This window comes from Camelus bactrianus, chromosome 17, assembly GCF_048773025.1.
Source record: "Camelus bactrianus isolate YW-2024 breed Bactrian camel chromosome 17, ASM4877302v1, whole genome shotgun sequence".
Classification (NCBI taxonomy): domain Eukaryota; kingdom Metazoa; phylum Chordata; class Mammalia; order Artiodactyla; family Camelidae; genus Camelus; species Camelus bactrianus.
In genome coordinates this window covers 18,339,356-18,362,605 of record NC_133555.1, presented here as the reverse complement: position 1 = coordinate 18,362,605, position 23,250 = coordinate 18,339,356, and the positions used below count along the sequence as shown (strand labels likewise).

The 23,250-nt window shown below is 38.9% G+C and overlaps 1 protein-coding gene across 1 annotated transcript in view; it reads right to left on the bottom strand.

Moving 5' to 3' along the window:
* Positions 1–23,250, bottom strand: part of FRMD4B (FERM domain containing 4B) — a 284,925-nt gene that overhangs the window by 193,041 nt on the left and 68,634 nt on the right. Inside the window, exon 2 of the mRNA XM_074344489.1 lies at positions 12,148–12,275. The gene's annotated coding sequence lies outside the window, so the exon portion shown is untranslated. The remainder of the gene's footprint in view (positions 1–12,147; positions 12,276–23,250) is intronic.

Genomic DNA, 23,250 nt, shown 5'->3' with positions numbered 1-23,250 from the left:
GGGGAGGATGAGGTTTGTGAGCGCAGCACAGACCCACCCAGGTACCGAGTGGCACCCACCACCGCCCACACACGCCCAGAAATTTCCACCAGGGCCCTGGAGTAGAGAGAGCACTGCTCAGGGGATTCTGGTGTGAGCCAAAGTATTAACCACTGGACCACTGTAGGTAAGGTACTTACTGTCTCTGGGCTTTAGTGTCCCACATGCAACATATGGGGTGGAATTAGGTCAGGGATTGCACACTCAAATGCCAATAGAGACCAAGCAGTTAATGAAAATCATACAGCAGGCTGAGTGTAAACCAACAAGGAGCAGAGGGGACAAGAGATCACGTGTCTTGTCAAGAAAGAGCATCCCCAGTGTCCCCAGATGCTCTAAGTTTGCACAAGAAGCCAGACTCTGAACCTTTACATAAAATCTCCCAGTCTAAATGATGACAACTAATCTAAACTCCTAAAAATACTGCACAAGGCAAACAAAACAAGACAGGAGGCTTGAGTCTAGATGTGTCCTGTTCCATAATGTTCCATATGCAGCAATTTCAACTATACATTTATTAAATTTGAACAGAACTTAAAAATACAGTTCCTCCGTGGTACCAGCCACATTTCAAATGCTCAGCACCCATGTGTATTATTGGCTACCATATTGGATAACACAGAGGACATGCTCAACTCCACCGAAAATCCTCTTGGATACCCTTGGTCTAAATGACCTCTAAGATGACCTTCAGCTATTCAAACTCCAAGAAAGACAAACCAAATTGAACTTTACTTTCTTTGCTAACAGGAAACAAAGCTCCTGGAATTTCATCACATAACTTCAACACAAGAAAGTTCACGTCACCATTTATTTTTTTCACCCTGATGAGTTCCCTTCAGTTGTGTTTAAACTGGGTTCAACAGATTTGTTCATAAAAACAACCTGATATTTTTTAATCTGCTTCCACATGCAGAGTAAATTCTTGAGTTATTTAATTTATAGGGGTTTGAAATCTAAACATGTATTTTAAAAAGGAGGTGGGAGTGGGGAAAACAAAGGCCCTATTTTATATAACCTAGAACTCACCCTTCCCTGCTAGAGAAGTTCACGGTCGTATAAAGCTTTTAATTGCCGGTGCAGGACTGTCCAGTGTGACAACTAGCCATATTTTAGATTATGGATCATCTAACTTTCCTATAAAGAACCAGAGAGTAAATATTTTCAGCTTTGTTGGCTAAATGGTTTCTGTGGCAGCTACTCGGCTCTGCCTCATTACATAAAAGCAGTGATTGACAATATTTAAACAACTGGGCATGGCTGTATTCCATAAAACTTTATGGATACCAACATTTAAATTCCCATGTAATTTTCAAGTGTCATGAAACAGTCTTCATTTTATTTCTTTCCCCTCTAACTATTTAAAAGTGAAAAAATCCTTTCTTAGCATGGGACCATCTCAAAACAGGCAGCATGCAGGATTTGGCCCACTGGCTGGAGCTGGCTGACCCCCCTGCTCAGTCCTGCAAGCTCTCCAACGGAGAGACTCGTGGGCTCCGAGCCAGGGAGGGTCGAGCTCTGGCACACGCGTACGATTCACTGGGCATTTATCCAATGTAAGTTCTGTGCTTTGCTAACACTGTTCAGGAAAGGAGGGCTGGACCACACAGGCTCTTTTTGGTGAGACTACCTTCTCTAGAGAGTCGAACCTCATTATATTCATGGATTCCATGTATTTCGTAGCAAATTCGTCTGCTTGCTAAGATTTACTTTTGATACCAAAATCAATGCTTGTGGTGAATTTGTAGTCATTCTCAGACATGGGCACAGGGGTGAAAAATTTGAATCACCCCTTCAGCAAGACCCTAGCTGAAGTCAAATAAATCAGCACTCTGCCATGTTGTTTCAGTGCTCACACCCTAAACAAGTGTCCTGTTCATGGTCTTTGTAGAGGTCTTTGCAGGTCTTTAAATTTTGCTGTTGAAAATGTCCCTCCAGCATAGTGCTGAAATGCTGGTTAGTGTTCCTAAGCATAAGAAGGCTGCGATGTGCCTTCTGGAGAAAATTTGTGTACTAGGTAAGTTCCATTCAGGTATGAGTTATAGTGCTGTTGGCTCTGAGTTCAATGTTACTGGATCCACCATATATAGTGAAGTGTCTTTAAACATAGACACACATAAAACAAGGTTAGGTATTGATTGGTTGATGAGAATGTTGTGAGTAGAGATTCACAGGAACTCTGTATTCCCCCTAGAAGTGATAGTTCAGAATTCACTTACTCAGTGTTTGTGGACATGACTTTATAGAAATTTAACTACTGCAAGTAACAGAATTGACTGTACATATATTTTACTGACATTAACAAGGAGTTTCTGTGATATCCTGTATGTTCCCTCTCCTCTACCTTATAAATTGAATTTAAGGTTTATCGAGGAAGGTTAAAACTATACATAAATAAATTTTGGGGGGTTATTTTATGATTTTAGGTTTCCCTGAATCCCTGCTTTCTGGTTCTCCAGATAAATGAATTCTTGCCTGATAAATGGCATAGAAAGTTATTTTTGATAAATTCTTCACTTGTAAGTAATTTGCAAGTTCACAAACCATGCTCCAACTAGTGAAACACCCCAAACCCAAGATCTCAGCAGGACTGTGCTGGAAACTTGGCTGGTGAACATTTTGCCATGTTGTAAACATTCAACACAGTTTTGTAACCTCCCTACAAATGGTACTAAACATCACTCATAGTTAATAACCCAAACCTAAGCATTTGTTATGTAAGTCAACCAGGGTTTTATCGGAGACCTGGCACCTTTACTACATGTCCTTGGGTATGATTTTCATTTGCAAATGTTGCATGAAATGCACTGGCTTTGCCCTTTGGAAATACAACACATAAGGTGGTCCAGCAGGGGAAGTTATTTGGAAACGGAAGAGGATGTTGGGAGCTGACACATCTGAGAGCTGTGGTTCAGGCAGAGCCAAAAAAATTAAAAAAAAAAAAAGATGTTTCATATGTGTTTAGAAGAATATTAACAAGCAAGTTGATATGTCTTAGGAATACATATACACATACTTCTTTTGTTTATGACTAACTTCTCTTAACCAAACACAATCTTTCTGTGATTACTGATGTAATCACCGACATCAACTGAGCTCTTCATCATGACCTTGGCCACTCGCCCAAGCTTTTCTAAATATTAGATGACATTAGAGTTCTTACTATATGCCAAGCACTATTCCAAGCACTTTAAATATATTTATCTATTTAACCCTCAAAAACTTTATGATGTAGGCACAGTTATTATCATCTTCATTTTATAGATGATGAAACTGAGACACAGAGAAGTCATGTAATTTGCCCTAGGTCACAAAGCAAATAACTGGTAGAGCCAGGATTTGAACTTGGGGGCTCTCATTCCAGAGTCCTCTCCCTTGACTACTCTTGCAACAGTGACTTTCAGTAAAGCACTGGATAACTGTGGAAGAAACCCAGCTCCAGTGCAAAGGGACTTTTACAATGGCTACTTCTATTAGCAGCAATATTCAACTCATCTTTCTTTCCGCACCTCTTTTTCTTCCTCCCTTTCTTCCTGTCTTTTTTTCTGTCTCTAAATTATACATCATAAAATTCTCCACTGTTGACAAACGTATACAACCATTTAACCACCATCACATCAAGAATGAATGGTTCTATCCATCTACCTCAAAAAATTTCCCCACACTCCTTTGTAGTTACCCACTGTCTCCACCTCAGCCCAGGGATCAAGGGATTTTAGTCAGTGGTCTATGACCCCCAAGGGATCTTGGCACAGAATTCAAGAATAGAACCTAGATTGGTGTAAAAATTACGTATTTAAAAATTATCACTAACTTCTAGTTAAAATTTAGCATTCCTTCAAGTATGAATATGAGTAACACACTAGAAATACTAGCAGTAACATCACTTGGTCTCCAGTAGAAGTCACTGATAATCTTATATCACATTGCAACGGTTGTCTGTATCACAAGATATTATTTACATTCCTGACTACTTCGAAATTATGGTACACAAGCTCTTGTTATTTATTGCATTCAATCCCCAGTGTCTCCATTTGAAAAAAAAAAAAAAAAAGGAAAGGAAATGCATAATTCCTCCACCAGTCTGCACAGTGATTACATCTTATTCATTTCTGTATCTTTCACTTGAGGCAAATGTCGAGTGGGAAAATGGGGCAATAAATTATGAAGGACTCAGCTTGCCCCAAATACAGTTTCTCTTAGCACCAAGCTCTAGGAAAGGGGACCTCTTCATAAATTGAATTCCTTCTCGGAGAAAAAAATATTTGAAAATTAAATTTAAATTAAATTGTTTTTAATACAGTTATTAGAACATTTGCAATGTAAACATCTGCGATATCAAAGGTCCTGGGGATTGAACTCAGGACCTCATGCATGCTAAGTATGCACTCTACCACTGAGCTATATTCACTCCCCTGCATCTCCTTTCCTTAAAACCGATGGTGGAAGTGGAGCTGTGCGCCTTCGCAGTTAAATGTTGCTGCCGCCTTCCATTGAGGAAGATTGTTACAGAGTGTCACCTGCCTCCTCCACAGGGCTGCCAAGATGTCTACTCTCCCAGCCCTTTGCAACCTGCCAAGGTCGACAGAGACCACACACACCTCAGAAAGGGGAACCAGGCATCCGTGAGCTCAAGACTGACTCCAAGAGGGAGTAAGACACTGGGACACCAACTCTAAAAATTAGGCAGAAGATGAAAATTCACATTCTCTAATTATTTGGAATCGTTTTGTGATCAGGACTGTGTTATTAGGACACACTGCTCATACTGTGGTGGGTCACCTTCAAATCAGTTATTTCTTAATTTATAAACAAATAAACAAATCAATAGAAAAAGAAGGATGGAAAGGGACAGTTTTCGTAAGAAACACAAATGGTCAGTAAATATAAGAAAAAAAATTCTTGACTTCACTGAGAATCAAAAAGTAAGTATTAAATGAGAGACACTTTTTTCTCTTAAATTGTCAGAAACCAAATTATTTGCATAAGAGAAATGAATTGATGTAAGATATAAGTCGTCTACCTTAAATCCCAATATGGAAATTCATAGTTGAAATAAAAGCAACTCTTGTGAAAATAAAAGGATGAATTTGAAACCTGCTTGGGTAGACTGGGTTAATTTCAAGAGGCAAGGCTGAAAGAATGCATGTTAGATTCTAAATTACAAATTAAATGGAAGCAATATAAAAATCATAGATGCTGTTGATACTAACCTTCCCTTCCAGGAGTCAAAACTTGGAGTACAACAGCTTTTATTTTCACTTACCTCTAGTCCTCTGTTTTCCCCTACCTTTCAGCCCCATCCCTCTCCTTACCACTGTGACTGAGCGTGTCTTAGGCCAGTAGGAAGATGGAAGACGTGTTAGTGCTTTATAGATAAACAAGATTATACTGCATAGCATAGGGAAATATATACAAGATCTTACGGTAGTTCACAGAGAAAAAAATGTGACAATGAATATATACATGTTCATGTATAACTGAAAAATTGTGCTCTACACTGGAATTTGCACAACATTGTAAAATGATTATAAATCAATAAAAAAGTTTAAAAAAAAAGGTTTTCCTGTCTTTCAGTTTTTCCCAGTATTATTATCCTTCTTCAGTAGTTAATTTCTCATGCATAGTTAATTCCATAATGTTTCCTTAGCAATTACCCAACACATGTGTCACCATCTCCTTACCTTGTAAATTTCTCAAGCACCCCTTTTTCATTTCAGAGTGTATTGGTCAGAGAGGATATTTAATAAATGTCGATCAACTCTGCTGCCACACGAATGTGGATGGAGTCAAATTTAGCAGGGAACAGAAGCCGGAGAATTAACAGCAAAGTTGAACTTGCCGGTTATCATTTTCAGTCGTGCTCCCCTGAGGTGAGTCACCTGAAACCGGCTTTGGAAGCAGTTATTCTGTTCACACAGCATCTCCCACTGGCCACTGGGGAAAGTTCACCTCCGACACACAATTTAAAAATTAAGTATTGACTCTGCTGGCCTACTATTTAAATCTCGTCTCTCTTGGATTTGGAATTCAAGAACACGCATGGCCTCATTGTTCTTGATGGCTTCAGCTGAAACATGAGTATTTTAAAAGTGGTGTAATTAGATCACTTCAGGGCTAGGTGAACTAAATGCCTGAGTCCATTCAATCCTCCCCCAAATGTTTGACACTTAGTACGAAGAAGAAGCACAGTAACATTTATGTTATAAATGCACCACAACAAGATGGGTGTTACCTCTCTCTTTATTTTTGAGAAGGCTTGGAAAGATTAAGCAGTAACTCATAAAAGGTTCCAAAGCAAGTAAGCCGCAGAGCAGAGAGTTAAACTCCATCTAACTGCAGAGGTCACACTTAATAACTACCTCATACTGCTCTCCTTATTAAGTTAATTATGAATTAAGTTTATATAAATACAATTAAGTACAATGACATAATGTAAATGTTAATTACATTCATTGAAATAAATTTTCAACATTAAAAAAACCTGTCAGAAGATAGTTTCAAAGCCTACCATGATAGGTTAGGCTTTTTAGATTTTTTTTTTTTTAATGGAGATACTAGGGATTGAATCCAGGACTTGGTGCATGCTAATAAGCATACGTTCTACCACTGAGCTATATACCTTCACCTTGGTTAGACTTTTTAACATGTGACACAACTTTTGCTAAAGTTCAACAGGCTGTTTCCGGAGCAGCTCATACAAAGGCAACTCCCAGGACATGCTATTAAAACGGGGCATATACCGTGTGATATCAATTACAATCAGAAGTTAAACAAAGGAATGGGCTCAGCTTGCAGTTTCTGGCACATGCTGGATGTACCAACCCTCCTCTTCCAATTAGGTGCAGCACCTGTACAGTGGGCTACGGTCAGGTATGGATAAGGATGTGATGGGGCTGGAGTGGAGGCTTTCATTTTTGTGCATCTAAAATAGACTTTTTAAAATCTCTGTGTGTTTTGGGGGGTAGAGGATTACGGAGATTACATTCATCTGAGAGAGTCACTACAGAAGATTCCAGAAATGGGTGGAATTTATATCCTAGGTTTGGATGCAGAGAGAATTTTCCCACTCACGCGAACAGCAATCTGTAAGTCTGATAGGTATCTGTAAATCTGATAAGTAATACCTGCCTGGAGCCCAGAGTCAGGAAGGTTTGTGGGACTGAGTCTGAGTTCTACAGAGAAAGCATGCTGTGCTGACGAATAATGTGTGCCCTGGCACTGAGAACTGAGTCAGGATTAGAACATTCCTGGGACTGGCCATCACCACAGAGGTACTTCAGAGCTGCCAACCAGGACGGAGAGGACAGATCATAGGGCAGACCTGGGAACTTTGAATCAGAAAAGAATTTGAGCTGTGAAGACACACAAGTCTGTGAGATTTATCCGCAATTGTGATAACGTAAGCCCACAGCCATTCTTGGGAGCCAAGATGACAGAAAGGCCACTTGGCTGAGAAACAGGAGGATAAAAGGCAAGCAGTATGGCTGAGAACTTGTACTCCCTACTGGCCCAGGAGAGCTCGGCAGATTTGCTATTTCTTTGGCTCAGCCTAATGGATTTGGGAAATAGGACTATAGGGCTTCTTATTTTGCTTCTTTTTTTCCTGCATCTCTTGAAAGTTTTTAGCGAAGTCCGCTTGAAAATATCAGCCTGAATCAAGTGTGCTGAGGGAAAACAGTTTTGGTCAATGTTTAAAGTCAGAACAGAAAAGGAGGGAAAACTGCCCCCTGGTGGTAGATTTGGAAAATCCCTAGTGCAAGATTCCCAAAAGTGTTCCTGGAAGCATCCTCTTTCCTTCTCTCCCTCTCTCCCTCTGCTCACGACTGCACGGGGGAAGTACTCTGTGGTAAAATAGCCCTGGGAAACAATTTTTTAAGTTATATAGTATATATTCATATATTAAACATATTGTATCTATTTTTTAGCAATTGATAACATTTATTAGCATGTTAAGTCTCTAAGAAGTCCAGCAGTCAAGAAAATCTAACTCCTTTTAACTTACCACTTACCAAATTTATTTGAACACAGGCATGAAACCTTTTTTTAAAAATTAAACCATTTTGGCAGACGTGAGTCTTAGGGGGAAGGAAAGAAAAGGAGGTCATGTTTTCCACTTGCAATATAGAGATTTCTTTTCCAGAGCCTTTCCCTGATAAAACCTAGAAAATTTGCATGCTTATCGTATATTTATGCCTCCTGTGTCTCCTCCATGATTGGCATTAGTAAAAAGCTATGTAAATGTTAATTTCCAGCTGGAGACAAATCATTTCTGTGTATCAGGCCACAGGCTTCTACCAAAGACAAGTTAACAGCACATCAGTGCACTCAAGCTTTTCAGGTGTAACTACCCCGGAGAAATCCTAGAAGCAATGACACAGTGTATAGACAGCTCTTTGGACACTAAAGCCCCTCAGGGACAGGAAGTGGGAAAACTCAGTGGCTCAGAGGGCTGTGGGCTCGGGAGCCGTATTTCCAGTGTTTGATGACCAGCTCTATCTCTCACTAGCTGGGCTCCTTTGGGCATACTGTATAACGTCTCTGTTCTCAAGGTCCTCATCTGTGACATGAAAATAGCAGTATTTCCTAGGTCTATTGAGGATTAAATGAGTTAATACGTGTAAAGTCTTAAAGGAGTGCCTGGCAGGCAGCTAGCCATTTGTTGCTTCTGAATTTGCATTACTAAAGCCAGGAGTATGAAGCTTCATTTAAATATTATTTTTTTCCCCTTTAAAAATCTTGTACTTTTGCTTAGGCCATGAGACCTTTTAGAAATGGTGGCCAACTATCACTAACATGTATTAGGGGGATATTTTAAGCTTGGTAAACATTTGTGAAATTTTCCTCTTCTTAATATTTTTAAAATTGTGGTAAAATATATATAAGATAAAACTTACCATTTTAACCATTTTTAAGTGTACAGTTCTAAAGCATTAAGTACAGTTACACTGTTGAGCAATCATTGCTACAATCCATCTCCAGAACACTTTGATCGTCCCAAAATGACACTCTGTATCCATTAAACTGTAACTCCCCCTTCTCCCCTCCTTCCAGCCTCTAGCAACCACTACCTTCTATCTATGAATTTGACTACTCTAGATATTACATATAAATGGAGTTCTACCCAGACGATTGGATAAAGACGTTTTATACACACACACACACACACACACACACACACAATGGAGTATTACTCAGTAATAAAAAGAATGAAATAATGCCATTTGCAACAACATGGATGGACCTAGAGATTATCGTACTAAGTGAAGTCAGACAAAGAAAGACAAATATATGACATCACTTATATGTGAAATCTAAAAATGATACAAATAAACTTATTTACAAAACAGAAAGAGTCTCACAGACTTAGAAAATTAACTTTATGGTTACCAAAGGGGTAGGCGAGGAGGGATAAATTAGGAGTTTGGGACTAGTAGATATAAACTACTATGTATAAGATAAACAACACAGTCCTAATGTATAGCCCAGGGAACTACATTCAATAGCTGGTAATTTCAAATCCTGTTACTCACACTTAATGATTGTCTATTACATGCTTTGGAAAATATTTAAATTATTTGTGTTTCTTTTAAAAATTATTAATTATTCTATTTTTCCTCAAATGTATTTTAACTAGACAGTTAATTGCTAGGGCTGATGAGTATCTTTACATATCCCTCACTGTAATAATTCAAATTAAAACAAATCAAACACATTAAAAATTTCTGCTCTCCTGAAGACACTGTTGAGAAAAAGGAAAAACAAGCTGGAGACTGGGAGTAAATATTTGCAAAGCATATATCTGAAAGGACTTGTATCCAGAACATGCAAACAAACTCTCAAAACTCATTAGGAAAACAAACAACCCAAGAAAAAAATGCACAAAAGACTGAATCAGACAACACACTGAGAAGATATACAGATGGCAGGTGAGAACATGAAAAGATAATCAACATCATTTGTCATTAAGGAAATACAGGCTGAAGCCACAAAGAGTTACTACTACATACTTATTAGAATGGATAAAGTGAAAAAAGATTGATCATACCAAGCACTGACAAGATATGGAGGAAGTGGAACTCTCATTCAGTGCAGGTGGGGATGTAAAATGGTACAACCACTTTGGAAAACAGTTTGGTAATTTGTTTAAAAGTTAAACAAACACCTCCAATATGATCTAGGCATTCCTCTTTTCGGTATTTACCCAAGAGAAATGAAAGCATATGCCCATATGGAGACTCGTACATGAAAGCTCACAGTAGCATTATCCATACTAGTGAAAATCTGGAAACAGCTCAAATGTCCATCTGTGGTGAATAAATAAACAAATGAGGGATTATTCCTATAATGGAATACAACTCAACAATAAAAAGGAATGAAATATCCATACACATTATAGCACGGATGAATCTCAAAATAATTACGCTGAGTGAAAGACACCAGGCAAAAAGGTGAGTGATTTCATTTATATGAAATTGTAGGACATGCAAGCTAATGTACAGTAATAGAAACAAGATCAGTGGTTGCCTGGGGCACGAGAGGGGCTGGGAGGGCAGGAGGGTGGGATTAGCAAGGGGCATGAGGAGACTTCCGATGGATGTCTCCATTGTCTTCATTATGGTGATGGTTTCAAGGGTATATGTGTAGGTCAAAACATCGAAATGTACAGTTCATTTAAAAATCTTTTCATTCTGGGGCTTCTCAGCTCTGAGCTGCTGCTTTACTTTATTGCCTAAGCGATGCTGAACGTTCAATACAAAGCAAGACACTTATAGTTCTCCAAGGATCCTGTCTTATTTTGTCTGTTTCATCGTTTGCCCATTTCTCTCTCTCTCTCTCTCGTTTTACTGAGATATAATTGACATACAGCTGTGTATAAGTTTAAGGTGTGCTGCATAATGACTCGACATACACATATTGGGGAGTGATTACCAAATAAGCTTGGTTAATATCCATCTCCTCATAGAATTTTTTTTTCTCAAATTATACACTTTAAAGACATGTAGTTTATTGTAGGTCAGTTATACCTTGATGAAGTGATCAAGAAAAGGCCTTAGTTGTAACAGTTCACAATACACAGATATGTAAAGAAAAAGTAAATAATCTTTCATCTGATGCCATCCATCAGATAATCTCCTCAAGGTTCCCAACATAGCCTGGTAAGTGCATCCTTTCAGACTTTCCTTTTAATTACACAAACTTATCACCCTATTATAGGGTTTACTTTTGGTAAAATGGGTGACCCATTAAAGTGGTATTTTTCTGCAACAATTTATTAGGGTTTAAAAAAAACTCTTATTATGCATAAAAATTTCTAGGTGTTCTGAGGTTGAGGCTCTTTTTTTTTTTATAGCCAATATGCCTTAAATACCAAAGAAAGGAATGTAAAACTACAAATAGAAACATCTTGCTTTGCAGTAAATTACTAGATGGAGGAGTTTCCCCTCAGTGAGGGAGTCAGAAGTCCACATTCTTTCTATACTGAGAGCCTGTTTTTCCATAAGATATAATTTAATCTAGAAAAGGAAAACCATTCTGTGTTTTAAGCTATAATTAAATTCTCACTCTAGGTTAAACATTACACAGGGATGTTAGACGCAAGCAAGTTCAATGGCAAACAGACCTTCAGGATTGCTTTGGTTGTACAAGCTAGAAAATTGTACCAGCTCTAAGGTTTTACCACAGGTCAGGTTGACTTAAAAAAAAAACCTTCAATTAAAAAAATTATAAAATATATGCTCACTGTGAAAAATGCCAAAAATATACATGCATATAGGATCAAATTTTCTTCTGTTCTTTCTCAATTCCATCTATGAGACATAACCACCATCAACACATCTTTGCAGACTATATATGGAGTGCATGGACACCCATGTATGTGTTTACCTGCTTTCATTTTTTGTCTGTTCATTTGATTTTTCTTTGAAGTTTTTTTTAATTATCGTAAAATATATATGACAAAAACCTACCATTTCAACCATTTTTAAGTGTACAATTTAGTGATATCTTCACTTGACAAGCCAACGTACACTCACACACAAACTCGCACAAACCCGCTTCTCTGTTCTAACATACCAGAGTTCAGCAGTTACAGAGATGTCCGCTTACCTTGAACTAGTAAGTACTGTCTTGCCTTCCTTTTGTTTTCACTGTAACAATCTTTGGATTTTGTTTGCCAGGCACAGATGTCATCTTTTTCCTTCACACATTCTTTCTTCTGGATTTCTCATCAAAACCTGTAACACAGAAGGGAGAAGCTCCTTGCTTTTCTGTAGACACATAGGCAAGAACCAGAAATCTCAGATCAGTGACACTTCTAATATATTTCTAATTTTCCCCTGGGTTGGTTAGAGTTTAACCACAGGTTTAGAAATTCACCTAATTAGATGAGACTTCGAGCTATCTCAAAATATAGCTGCAAAGAGGCTATTCGCCTTAACAAGGAAAGATTTGATACTGATTTGGCTTCTTAGGTAATGCTCATTTCATTGAACACAGAGAGTTAGGTTTCTGTCTCTGGAGGAGATTCTGAAGCAGTAAAAGTTATCTACAGTCAGTTGTACAACCAGGGCTGTCAGAGCAGGAGAACTCAATAAAACATCACCTCGGAGTCTGTGTTTCAGAATTACTAAAACCGGGATGACACTTCTGAATCTCGTTTTTAACAGATGTCCGTTGTGCAGAGAGTGAAGCATGTGTCATGAATACTGATGAAACGCAGTGTGTGTATTGCGCCATAAGATGCACTCATTTATATGTATTTATCATTCTCCCTATAAAAGAAAAGGAAACAGCTCTTCCCCAGAAGCTCTCCTGGAGTCAGGGAGCACGCTTCTCCCTTGTCAAGTGTGGGCCCAAACTGTTTCACAGGGAGCAGTGTGCGAAAGCCGGACACGAAGGGGAGGCAGACGCAGCAGAATTGGCTTTCATTACTCTGCCACGTGGGTCAATGAAATGCCCCTGTTGCACCATCCCCAGGGCACCCGCCAGCCCAGCCCACCTGACCCTCAACTCTTCCCAGATGTGGACGCAGGTGTGAGGTGGGTGACGGCAGCAGGGAGCAGAAAGAACTCGGTACATTTCCTTCTCAGGCACCTCTGCTTACGGCTACCATCTGACAGATCCATCTTTTCTAACAGAAACTAGATACTCCAGAAACTCAGCAACAACAAGAGCATGGTGTAAGCTGGGAGTTTCTTGTAGTCAGTATCCTCTGAGGAGGTAAACAGCTCTTAAAGCTAATAAGAAGCTAATTTTATGTTCCGTGTTTAAAATTAAACATTAAAATGCCAACGACATTAAATTTAAATAGTGAAATTGAACCTTGATAGAGAGTACTCCCGGTGATGGGGTAGCAGTTTGGGTCATACCAAAGCAGAATGAAGACCTCTCACAGCCGGCCATCCCCTTGGTCCCCACGACTTTAAGGTGAATGACTGAGCTTTTAGAAAGAACCGACTAGAGATGTGGTGTAGTCTGAGCCCCCACTTTACAGATGAGATCAATGAGGCTCAGGGAGAGACAGTGATCTGAGAAAGCTGATGGACACAGGGAGACCCGGTGCTGGGATGACTCAGCCTCTTTTCTGCTTTTTTGAAGCATCTCTCCACAACTGTCACGTGTCCGCCAGGCGACAAAAGCTCCTTGAGGGGTTAAGCCTTGTAAATAATGATTTAACAAGCAGCGTCCAGCATCATGTATAAGGAGCCAGTTAAGGCCCTTACTGTTCTGGCTGTGTTAACAAAGGCTGAACAGCTTCTAATAGCTCAGATCACAGGGACTGAAAAAAGAGAAATACTTCTTGATTGCCTTGAGAACTACCATTTACTGAGTGCCCACCTTGGGCCATGGTTGGGCATATCACTTACATTGCCTCTAATGTGTCTAGGAACTCCAAAAATAATACAGGTATTATTATACGGTGAAGATGAGGAAGCTGAGTCTGGGAAGTACGATCTCTTGCCTGAGGCTACACACTGCTAGTAAATTCTCTGATTCCACGGCCCCATGCCACTGACTTCCTGCCTGCGACAAACAGCACTATAAACCAAGGACATATGCACCTATTTATATTATATTTATAGAGCCCAGTAGTAGAAACAGAATGGGCAGCATTTAGAAGGAGACTAGAAAGAGAGAAAAGGTGAGCTAAGAGCATTACGGGAATATATTCTACAATGACTCTCAACATGGGTTAGGGATATGTCATAAGATCTTCATACACACCAAATATGCCAATGCAATTAGAGCATAGCCTGTAACTTCACCCACAAAATTCAGTGAAAGATTCCCGTGATGTTAGGTATGTGAGGATGAGCAAAGAAGGACAAGGTCTCAACAAGTTAGGATGGACGAGTTACAGTCACCTCGTGTTAGTTTGAACTGTCGTAAGAAAAAGTTGTGGCTTGAACAACAAACATTTATTTTCTCACAGTTCTGGAGACTGGAAGTCCAAGATCAAGGTGCTGGCATGGTCCATTTCTCCTAAGGCCTCTCTCCTTGTCTTGCAGACGGCTGCCCTCTTGCTGCCTCTTCACTCGCTCTTTTCTCTGTGTACGTACATCCTTGGTGTTTCTTTTCGTGTCCAAATTTTCTCTCCTTACAAGGACACCAGTCAGATTGGATTGGGGCCCAACCTACCAGCCTCTTTAACGTAATCACCTCTTCAAGGGCCCTATCTCTCTATAGAGTCAGAATCTAAGGCGTTAGGGGTTAGAGCTTCACCGTGTGAATTTTGGGACACCACAATTCAGCCCATCATACCCACTAAGTACCTAGTTCTGGTGCCACAGCAATGAAAATCCAGACATTAGAAAAGTGACAACTTGCTATGTCACTAAGCTTCATTGCCATTCACGAAGCGTTGCAGCCCTCTATGACTTGAATTCAAGAATCCAAGACTCTAGAGCAGGTTTTAGGTTTTTTGAAAAAAAAAGAAGGAGGGACCATAATTAAGTAAACTTTGGTCACAAGAGTCTAAACCAGAGGTCAGAAAACTACTGGCAACAAATCAAATCCAGCCTGCTGCCTGCTTTTTTAAATAAAGTTTTATGGACACACAGTCATGTTCATTCATTTATGGATTGTCTCCGGTTGCTACGGAGCTCCAACTGCACAGCTGAGTCATGACGGAGACACAAGGTCAAAAGTATTTCCTACCTGGCCCTTCACAGAGACGGTATGCCAACTCCTGATTTAAACCATGTCCATCAGTAATCTTTATTGTAGGATTCTCAGGGTCTAGAAAATATATATGTATTTTCAAACTTCAAAAAAAAAAAAAAAACTTTAAGAAATAGAAAATAGCAAGTGTTGTTTGTGAAAATGTAGAAAGACCGGAACATCTGTACTCTGCTGATGGGAATATAAAATGGTGCAGCCACTGTGAAAAACAATTTGCCAGTTCCTCAGAAGATTAACCACACGATTCAGTAGTTCCACTTCTGGGTGGGTACCCCAAAGTGCTGAAAGCAGGGACTCGAATAGATATTTGTATACCGTGTTCATAGCTGCATTATGTTACATTGTTCACAACAGCCACAGGGCGGAAACAACCCGAGTCCATCAATGAATGAATGGATAAACAAAATGTGGTACATCCATACAATGGAATAGTTATTCATTCTTAAAAAGAATGAAATTCTGATACATGCTACAATGTGAATGACTCTTTAAAACATTGTTAAGTGGACTAAGCTAGATCTGAAAGGGCAAATATCGTATGATTCCCTTTGTATAAGGTTCCTAGAATAGTTATATTCATAGGGACAGAAAGTAGAACAGAGGTCATCGGGGGATGAGGGGACCAAGGAATGAGAAGTTATTGTTTAATGACCAGCGTTTCAGTCTGGGCTGATGAAAAAGATCCTCGAGAAGGATGGTGGTGATGGCTGCACAATAATGTGAGTGTACTTAATGCCACTGAACTGTACATTTAAAAATAGTTACAGTGGTAATTTTTTTGTTATGTGTATTTTATCACAGTAATAAAAATGCTCAGGAAAAAAAAAGGTGTGGGAGCATAACTAGAGGGACGGGGTAAGGAGGACTTATTATTGTTGAGACATCAGTTGAACATCTCATTTTGTTTAAAAAAAAAAAAAAAACCAGCAGCTGTCAAATTCTTGGTTTGCTTAGATGACCATTTCATAACTCAGAAGACAGAGGAAGCAACGGGGGGGAGTGTTATTCTAAGAAGAACTTTGGGGCAAGAGAGAAATGAAGCAAAAATTGGGCACATCCTCTTGGAGTTCAAAGTAGTATCAGCAGCATCTGCCCATCAGCAGATGAATGGATGAAGAAGATGTGGTGTATGTATACAATGGAATCTTACTCAGCTATAAAAAAAGAATGAAATCTTGCCATTTGCAACAACATGGTTGGGCTTGAAGGGCATTATGCCAAGCGAGATAAGTCAGAGAAAGACAAACACTGTCTGATATCACTTATACGTGAAATCTGAAAAATACAACAAACTAGGGAATATAACAAAAAAAGAAACAGACTCACAGATGTAATAACAAACTAGTGGTTACCAGGGGGACGTGGAAGAGGGGAGGGGCAAGATAGAGGTAGGGGATTAAGAGGTACAAACTACTAGGCACAAAATGAATAATATGATGATATGCCGTGTAACACAGGGAAAAGAGCCAGTATTTTTAAATGACTACAAAGGGAATATAACCTTTAAAAATTGTGAATCACAATGTTGTACACGTGAAACTTACATAATATTGTACATCAATTAAAAAATATATATATAATCGTATAAAATGGGTTTCCAAGAAAGAAACCAGGTCAGACAAATTATTTTCTATAACTATAGGTTTGGGATGCGAATCAGAAATCAAGACACCTCCTAACTGACACTCAGCCAAACCAGTAAAAGTTGAGATCCAGTTACGCCCAGTGATAACCAGCCCATCATAGCATCCTTTATTAGATTTCCTCCCTTTCCCAAGTCCCTTTCCCAATCCTTCACTATGTTCCTGCTCTAAATTCTCAAATAAATGACTCTTCCAAATCCTTCAAGTTCTCCTCTGGGGGGAAACCCAAACAAAGGCACCAGCTCTTAGGGTTGTTGCTGAGAATTCAGCGAAATGATGTGTGTAAATCATGCATGTCTGGCACGCAGTAAATACCCAAATAACTATAAGTTATATGATCTGTTATTATTGTATAAATACATGAAAATCTGACTTACTAGGAAAGCTATAATAAACAGTCTGATTCTAAAAAAAAAAAAAAGCAGTATCAGCAGGGAAGCTGGGGTGCTCACTGCTCCCAGTACTGCTCCACATCCCCACACTCATCCTTCCTCCCACCCCACCCACTCTCTATTCTGCAGCCCAAGGACGGGGTAAAAACACAGCAATACACAAAGGATAGTGTGACAAACTCCTGTTCCCCCACCCTTAGGGAAATGCCTGTTAATAAGCTGCCCGTTTTTTCCTAGTGGGTAGTTTGAGTTTTCCTTATCAATTTGTAGGAGTTTGCTAGAGAGTCTAGAAACTTAGCTTTTTTTTTCCCCAGTTATTTGGGGTTGAAAATATCTTCTTTGAGTTTGTTGCTTATCTTTTAATTTTATGGTGCTATTTAGTGTAGAAGTTATACATTTTGATCTAGTGAAATCCACTAACCTTGTCATTCTTAAGTGTCATCTTTGGGATCTGAGTTTAAGTCAGATTCCCAGTCCCACCCCTAGAAGTTGTGATTCCACCAACCTAGGTTGGGGCACAGGAGTCTTTATTTTCAACAAGCACCCTAGATAATTCTGATGTGGGTGGTCTAAAAACCATTCTTTGAGAAATACTCACCTAGGTCAATGTGATTTAATACCATCCTTATTTAAGAATGCCAAGGAATTCTATTTACAAACCAAAAACAGATTCATGAACATAGAAAACAAATTATGGTTACCAAAGGGGAAAGGGCAAGAGAGGGATAAACTAGGGGTTTGGAATTAGTAGATACACACTACCGTATATAAAATAGATAAACAACAAGGACCTACTGTGGAGCACAGGGAACTATATTCAATACCTTGTAATAACATGTAATGGAAAAGAATCTGAAAAGAAAAAATATATATGTATGTATATGTATAACTGAATCACTTTGCTGTACACCTGAAAGTAACATTGTAAATCAACTACACTTCAATAAAAAAAACTGAAAAAAAAAAAAAAAAAAAAAAAAAGGATCACAAGGGAAGAAACAAAAAGAAAGACCATTCAGCCCCCGAACACCAGGGGGCAGATGGAGCCACATGTCTGCTCAGTGACAAGCTAGGTCACAGGCCATCTAATTCTAGAAGAGGGTGGAGCAGATCCTCTCACCCTCCGCTGAGACCCCAAGAATCTGAAGCACTTATGAAGCCATATAAACAGTCAGGGAAGCAGCTCAAGAGTAGTAGTGAGGAAACCTGGGTTCTAGACTCCATGCCGCCCTGGGCCTCAGCTTCTGCACAGGCAAAATGAGAAGCTGTAAGTATCCAAACAAGCCCCTTCCAGCTCTTCCATTTTGTGAGAAACTTTAAGGTCACGTGGATATCTTTGTGATTGGACTTAGGTAGATTTTTCACTGTGTACCTCCCAATTTTTTTACGATGAGCTTATATTATTTTTATAATGGAAAAGAAAATGATCCCAAAACATTTTAAAAGATATTTCTCATTGTTACTCGAACATGACTTTCACAAGCTAAGATGTTTCCAGTTCAGAGCTAAGCTCACTACTGTACTCCCTGTGAATATAAAAGATACAAGATCTCAACACATGCTAATCCAACAGACTGAAAGAAATTTAGAATTTGCTTTAATAGGCAAAATTGGATCTATGACTATACAAGACGGTAAACACGGAACTCAACAGCCCAAAGATCCAATCTCAGCCAAAATCTCATACCACATAAAGAAATTAGCATACTTAAATATTTAATACTGTCTTGTAATTTTTTTTAGACGTCTGGGCTTCAAAATTCCTGACAAAGTAATTCCCAAGCCATCATCAACAAAAATAGGCAACCTTCCCAAAAGTCTCCCAAAGCAAAAGAAATTCCTCAGAGGCCACCCCCTGCATGGTGCATGCTGTGAATAGTGACACACCAGCAACAAACAACAGCAGCCAGAGAGGGTTTGGCTCTTGCCCTGAACTGGTGTCTGCTGAAAATGGCTTTATGAAAAGAAGGCTGTGATTAAAAGATCACGACATTTTCAGCACCCACTTATTAGCATGTCTAGAGAAGCACAGAAGGGAGATGATATGGTCTTTACAATCAGCATTCCCATCACAGGATATTTACAAATACTTACTGCCGTTCCGGGCATCAGAGCAATTTGGTCACTGCTCTAACGGAGGACCAAGAAGGCAGACACCCTAACCAAGCACGCCAGGTGGTCTCCTAAGAAAGACTCCCATCACCTCTTGGTTGCTCAGGCCACTAAACGATGCATTCTTTTCCTTCATCATCCTATTTCCCATTCATCAAATCCTAGCCGCACTGCCTCTAAAACACGCCCCCTCTGTTTGTTCGTATCTCCTTTTATCCAGTGCCATTCCTAGTTCAAGCCACTATCATCTTGCCCTTACACCACTTTCACAGCCTTCTTACTAACTTCCTCACTTGACCCCTGCGTCAATCTCTTCTTCACATGGTGGCTGTATGTATCTATGTATCAGGTAACTTCTCTCCTCTGCTTAAAACTCTTCAGTGTCTTCTGATTTTCAAGGAATAAAACATCAACTCCATCCCCTCATCACCTCTCAGACTTCGTTTTATGACAATCTTCCCCCCACTCTCAGTGTATCTCACATGAGCCTCCTTTTTCTTCCTTCCTGTGTCAAGCCCCTTCTTACTTGCTGTCCCCACTGCTTACTTAGGTAATGCACAGAGTAGATACTTGGTGACTTTTTGTCAAATGAATGTGTGTGTTGTTTCAGATTAAATCGGGGCCCAGCTTTTGGAATGGACAGGAATGCTCCCTGTCCACGCAGAGTCAAATGCAATTCCTCACTGTGAAGACAAGATGTTTATTTGCAGAAGAGACATCTCTTTCTCTATAATAATCTTCACTGTACCCCCCAAACTAGGTTAAGTCTCCAAAGCAGAGCTCATTGCTCTGGAAACAGAAGATTCTTCGAAGATGTCAAATGAAACTTTAACCTGGTTGACAAGCTAAGAGCAGCTGTACAGTGTGTCTTGACTTGGGGGAACAAATATGCAGACTGTCACTGCTGGAAGTGACGGGCTCGGAGTCTGAGTGAGTTGATCATTTATATCACGTGGACTGAGGCGGGCAGATATTTTTAAAGTGCTCAGGAAATTTGCTAGGGTTCTCTGGGCTCTAGCCAGGCGTTCAACATGGGGAGAGTTCATCTGGGACCCAGATAAGATGATCAACTAACTGAAATATTAAATAGGCCCCATTTCAAGGTAATTTCACTCTGACTTGCAGAGTGAACTACAGAGTGGTAGTCACAGCCAATTTTCTGCCTAGTACCATCATTCCAAAATCACTTTTACACATTCATCACCTTTTTGTTTCTCAGGGCAATTCCAAAAGGTTAGCCAAATGTAGTTATTAAATCTATTTTATATTTGCAAGCATGAGACTCATGATCCCAAGATGAGTAAATACCAAAACCTGATTTAGAATTATGATCTTAGGTCACCGTCTAGAGATGATAATGAACCAACCAGAGAGAGACTGCAGAAGGCATTTTTAAAATCAACTTTTCTGAGGTATAATTTCAATACAATAAAATACTCCCATTTTAAGTGTTCAGTTCATTGGATTTTGACAAATATATATACTGCTGTTCCTCCCACCACAATCAGGGTATAGAGCATTTCATCCCCTAAAAAGTTCCTTCATGTCCCTTCATACCCTCGTCCCCCTCTTACCTCCTACCTCTGCCCCAGGAAGCCACTGATCTGCATTTGGTCACTATATATTGATGTGCCTTTTCCAGAAGTTCATACCAATGAAATCGTGCAATCTGAATATATATAATTTTTTTGCATCTGGTTTCTTTGACTCAGCAAAATATCTTCGAGATCTATCCATGTTATCACACATATTAGTAGCTTGTTCTTTTTTGTTGTTTTGTTTTATTTTTCAGTATCCTGTTGTATGACTAGACCCCAATTTGTTTACCTGTTCATCTGCTGATGGGTTTTTTTGTTTTTTGAGGTACAGTTAATACATAATTATGTAAGTTTCAGCCGTACATAAGAGTGAGTCACAATTTTTAAAGGTTATATTCCATTTATAGTTATTATAAAATATTGGCTATATTCCCTGTGTGTACAATATATTCTTGTAGCTTATTTATTTTATACACAATAGTTTGCACCTCTTAAGCCCCTACCCTTAACTTACCACTCCCCACTGCTCTCTCCACTGGTAACCACTAGTTTGTTCTCTATATCTGTGAGTCTGTTTCTTTTTTTGTTATTATCCACTAGTTTGCTGTATTTTTCAATTTCACATGTAAGTGATATCATACAGTATTTGTCTTTCTCTGTATGACTTATTTCACTTAGCATAATGCCCTCCAAGGCCATCTAAGTAGTTGCAAATGGCAAAATTTCATTCTTTTTATGGCTGAGTAGTATTCCATTGTGTGTGTGTGTGTGTGTGTGTGTGTGTGTATATGTGTATGTATATATGTATTATATATATCACATCTTCTTTACCCACTCATCTGTTGATGGACACCTCGGTTGCATTCATATATTGACAACTAAATAAATAATGCTGCTATGAACACTGGGGTGACTGCATTTTTTTGAATCGGTGTTTTCATTTTATTTGGATATAAACCCAAGAGTGGAACTGCTGGGTCATATGGTAGCCCCATTTTTCATTTTTTGAGAACCCTCTGCACTGTTTTCCATAGTGGCTGTACCAATCTACATTCCCACCAACAGAGTATGAGGGTTCTTTTTTCTCCACATTCTTGCCAACATTTGTTATTTGTGATCGTTTTGATAACAGCCATTCTAACAAGTGTGAGATGGTATCTCATTGTGGTTTCAATTAACATTTTTCTGACGGTTAACCATGTTGAGCATCTTTTCATGTGCCTGTTGGCCATCTGTACATCTTCTTTGGAAAAATGCCTATTCAGGTCTTCTGCCAATTTTTAAATCAGGTTGTTTTTCTGCTGTTGGGTTGTACGAGCTGTTTCCATATTTTGGATATTAACCCCTTACCGGTAATTGCTGATGGATATTTGGATTGGTTCATATTAGGGGTTATTGTTAATGCAGCTACAGGAACATTTCAGTACAAATCTTTTCCTGGACATATATTTTCATTTGTTTTCTATGAATATCTTGGAGTGGAATGGCTAGGTCCTATGATAAGGGTACTTTTAATTTAATAAAAACTAAAAACTGTGTTCCAAAGTGGATTTATCACTTTATATTCCTACCAGCAGTGTATGAAAGTTTCAGTTGCTCCATGTCCTCACTGACACTTGGTTATTGTCAGTCTTCTAATTTTAGCCATTTTAAAAGGTATGAGGTGGTATCTTATTGTGGTTTGAATGTGCATTTCCTTGAGGCTACTAACAATGCTGAGCATTTTTTAACATGCTTATTGCCCATCTGTGTAACTTCTGCAAAGAGCAATTTGAGAGGTAAGAGATGTAAGTGATTTCACTTCTCTTATGCAAGAACTTGCTTTATTTTAGAAACAATTTTTGAAAAATATAACCTGGAAAATGACTTATAAAATATTCAGATTATAAAGATCACGTTTATTTACAGGCTAAACTAAAAGTAATGAAAACAGCAATATGGTTGAGAATATCCACATTTTATTAGCTTTGTATTTTTTACTATGTATTCATTTAATGCTCTAAGAAACTAGGGGGCCTGAATTTGCAGGAAGGGTCTGGGATTGAATTAACTTGCTCTTAGCAGAGAAGGAAAAAGCTTTGCTCTCTTCACTTCCAATTATACCTTCTTCCCTAGTCTTCATTTTATAGACCATGAGCTCAATTACTCACAGTATCTTTTTATATCTAGTCTTGTAAAACTGTAAGGTGAATCATTACAAAATTAATATTCAACAGGCTTTATATAACTCTGCTTAATGCAATGTATAACTCAGATTTTTATCACCCCAAGGCCTCTCAAGATCTATAAATGCAACCAAATTAATAAAAACCATGAATTTTAACTCTAACATTCCTATCATAA